At 37.6% G+C, this 4176-nt stretch overlaps 1 pseudogene; it reads left to right on the forward strand.

The window, feature by feature from the left end:
• The first annotated feature begins 6 nt into the window (after positions 1–6).
• LOC144639956 (E3 ubiquitin-protein ligase MYLIP-A pseudogene) lies at positions 7–883 on the forward strand (annotated as a pseudogene).
• The last annotated feature ends 3293 nt before the right edge of the window (positions 884–4176 follow it).

Genomic DNA, 4176 nt, shown 5'->3' on the forward strand with positions numbered 1-4176 from the left:
TTACTTATATTCTCAAGTTCATATCATTTAAACATATGGTTTTTATTTTCAGGTTTTCATACAATGGGTTAAAGATGGCGACTCATGTTAAGAACAATCTGCACCTCAGAATAATTACCTGTGATGGTGAAACTGTGTTCACATTCCGACTTCTGAGTCAACAAGCAGCCTGTGCTTTGTACCGATCCATCACAGAGTATCACGCATTTTACCGCTGCGAAACTGTGCGGAACGCTGTTACAGATCAATTCACAAGAGACTTGAAAGAGACCGTCATCTCCTTCTTTGGAGATGAAGAATCAGAGAAAAAGTACATCTTTGATGTTCAAAGGACTTCTAAGGAAGTTTACGATTACTGCCGGAGAGTTCTGTACAAGCGTGGATGTGATCCAATTCAAAATATTCCTGCTAAGTTCCTGCTTGAAGACATGCCTCAAACCTCTGACGTGCAAGCTGCTGAGCTCCAAGAAAAGTTGAACAAGATGGAGGACTCACTGAAGTGCAAAATCTGCATGGACTCGCAGATTGACACAGTGTTTTGTCCATGTGGACACATGGTTTCATGCAGTGTGTGTGCAGCAAACATTGACCTGTGTCCTATTTGCAGAGGGCAGATTGAGCGTGCTCAACATGTGTTCTTCCCGGTTGCTGTCAGTTGAAGAACAGGGAACATGTGAACAAGTGCTAGTAAATTTTTACACTCAGTTGTGTTTACCAGCCTCTGTCATGACAACAGTTTGTCTGCTCAGGACCTGTAAAAAGACAGCTTACAAGTGCAAGAATTGCTTGTCGTAATGGCAATTGTAGCACCACAAGTATTGTGTGTCTGAAGGTCACGGCAAGAAGTGCCAAGTTAAAGAAGCAAGACCGGATCAAGTGCAAAGTAAGAGCAAAAAGAAGATAAGAGAGTTTAGAAGACGTGCTCACATTCCTTCTCAGCAAGATTGTGAATTAAGAGGACTTCCGTTTAGGTAAAAGTATTTTTGATGGAGAGTATAATTTTGTAGGATATGAAATTAAGTGGGCTTGAAAGCAAATTGACTGCCATGTATTATACAGAAGACAAATTTATTAGTCTAAGAGAGTTTTTATCAGTAAAAAAATTAAAGGGACCTGATTAAAAAATATTAGTTTACAATAATTATTGAAGTTATCTTCCATATCGCATTGTTTTAGTTAGAATATATGTTTATTAATGTTTCCATACCAATTAAAGAAGTTAGGTAAAATGATGACAACCTAATCAAGGTTCTAGATTGAAAACAATATTTGTACTTTTGTAAATCTCAAAGTGTTCCTACCAGCAGTAAATAGATAAGCCAAGTTCTTTAATTTCTGGCTATGCAGCTTTAATAAGCAAGTCTAAAACAGTAATTCTTTCACTCTTGAATTCATGTAGTAGATTTTATTTGGCTATGTATTAGCATTATTTAAATAAGAACATGTAAAAACTGTCATTAGAGTACTGTTAAGCTGTTCTTGAAAAAAGGTTACTAAAATACACAAATGTAGACTATATAGGCTGATCTGTTGATAAAACATCTAAATTATTCATTGTAGTCAAAAATTTTGCACATAGTTAAGTTATTGTAGACTGCATTTTATAAAATGCTTAAAATTCTTGTGATAAATGAAGCCTTTTTGCCTTAATTGCCTCATCAGTGTAACATATTGTGATCATACAATAATTATGATAGTCTTCATTGTATTAACACCACTCATTGTAACAAAGCCCTCACCCCAAAAACATTCAATCATAGTAACCACCATTCATTTATTGTTAATATTATTTCCGTTCATTACATTTGTATTAATTTCATTCTTATTTCCTTTGCTTGTGTATTTTTATTTTTGTTCCAAACCGAGTGGCCTGGAATGTGATGCAGGTTCAACACAAACCAGCAAATTTGATATGTTTGATTGAAGTTACTTCACCAGCAACAACAATGATTTTCAAAATCCTTGAATGTGATCATGTCGGTCAGGCCCATTTTTTTATCTGATCTCGTTAATATAATCTTTCATAAATGATTCAGACTTTTAAGCAAAGGATTTTTCATGTACATCTCTCAGTCTTTTTTATAGCTCGAGGATATTTTGAGATCTTGTTTTTGTTGTAAAGAAATATTTAATATTTGTTTGAAATAAAATGTCAACTAGAATGTTACTTTTGTTGCAATATGACAGATGTAAATATCTTCTGATTATTGTAATAAAGTAGTAAACAATTGAAACTACAGTCTTGTCATCATCATCATCGTGCTTAAGTGTTATTGCAGTTATTTTTGCTGATTATTGTGTTGTTTTTTGGGGGGCAGAAATCTTGTATAGATGGGTACAGCATTTAAAGTGCTGGGGGTTTACCCTGTGATGGACTTGGTAGCATCTCATCCCTGGGGGTGGGGTGTGTTGTGGGCGGGAGGCGAGGGGGGGGGGAGCAGAAATATTTCTAGTCAATTTGTGCTATGGAATCTAGGGATCAGCGGACTTGCCTGGTGAAGTCTGCATTATAGCCAAGTACCATCATCTAATTACTTCTTAAATTGTCAAACCCTAAAAACGCCCTGGCACCAAGGGACATCATTTTACTGGTGGGGCCTTTGCATGATAGCAAAATATTGCTGTTTCTTGATTTTTTTTTTTTTTTTTTTTCTGCCCCATCTAGAAGACTCGAACCACTCTTGGTATGAGAATGGGGACTGAGTTCAAGCCTGTAATATAAAATAAAGACTAGGGGGGGGGGGGGGAAAAAAAAAAAAAAAAAAAAAAAAAAAAAAAAAAAAAAAAAAGGTATCTAACAGAAATCTTCTAAATAAAGCAGCGTGACGTTATCCTCGACTCAACTCCAAGCCCTCGGGCTTCATGGTCAGCGGATGCCCTTTGCAAACTGTGGAGTCTTTCCCAGTTGTTGTTGTGACTGTCTGCGGAGAGCTCGTGAGTGCTTGCGCTGGTTTTTGATTGAAAAATAAAAATCGGAAAATCTACGACTGCCTAAGCGACGATTTGCCAGCTCTTGTTCACTTGACTGTCCATATACAATTCTTTTCCAGTGTTTATAGTGGCACACAGCCAGGAGAAGTAAGACGAGTGTAATGCGTTCTTTCACCCGTTTTTGTGCGTACTTGCACGGTAACCTAATATGGTCTTGATCCTGCGAGGATGCATCCGAACAATCCAGGTTTACATAGCGGCATGGGATGCCGGCAGTATTAAGGCGGGACTTAACATAAAAGTTCTTTTTCTGCCGCTTTTCACGAGATTTTTGGAAATATCACGTTCGCGTTTTAAGCAATGCAAAAACCCTATGCTCCGTCGCATAAATCTATGTGTAGGGTTGTTTTGTAAATACCATAAATGATCTAATAAACGCCCGGGGCGTCTATTAAATTTTAGTGGTCCTGAGGGGGGCGTTAAATTGATATGAGGCGTTTATAAGAGAGAGGCGTTTATTACAATTTTACTGCAACAACGTTAACAAAACAAAAAAGGAGGCGTAGTTTGCTCGCAGAATAAAAAAGAAAACAGAGTGTGAATGGGAGACTTATCTAATTTGCGCTAATGCAAAGCCTAGAGACGTCGTTCATAGTTCGATATCGCATAGATGCCAAGTTTTTTGTTTGGCGTGGAGTGAGAAATTGCGTTGCCCCGAAGGGCCGAACCTCTAGGGGGGTCTGGGGGCATGCCCCCAGAAAGTTTTTAAAAATGTAATTGCAGAGAAGCAATTTCCTTCATTCATTCCTTGAAGTTCATTCATTTGTTGTTTTTAAACCATCAAGTTTACTCACCAGCTACAACGGTGAGTATTATCGACGATTAGGGTCGATTAGCGTTCATTTCTACCAAAGTACAGCTGAAAATATATCTCTTAATTTAAATTAATTAAGACTTTTTCCTCAATTTGTAGTATTTTGAAAAAAACGTGATATTCTGTCTCAATGGCGTGGTAGCGTGAGATTGGGTCAAAAAGCGTGAGACTTGGCATCTATGATATCGATGTCTTCATTGTCATAGGAGTCCACCATGTTGGCATCATTGGCCTCTTCGAAGTCCGAATCAAGAAAAAAAAATTGCGTGATATTACTTTATGGAGCGTTTCCTTGGTTTTCGAGGCGATTATTAGGAGGCGTCTATTAGACACAAGGCGTTTATTAGAGAGGGGCGTCTAAACTTAACACA

Source organism: Oculina patagonica, unplaced genomic scaffold (genome assembly GCF_052425735.1).
Source record: "Oculina patagonica isolate OP01 unplaced genomic scaffold, crgOcupat unplaced1541, whole genome shotgun sequence".
In the NCBI taxonomy this organism is placed as follows: domain Eukaryota; kingdom Metazoa; phylum Cnidaria; class Anthozoa; order Scleractinia; family Oculinidae; genus Oculina; species Oculina patagonica.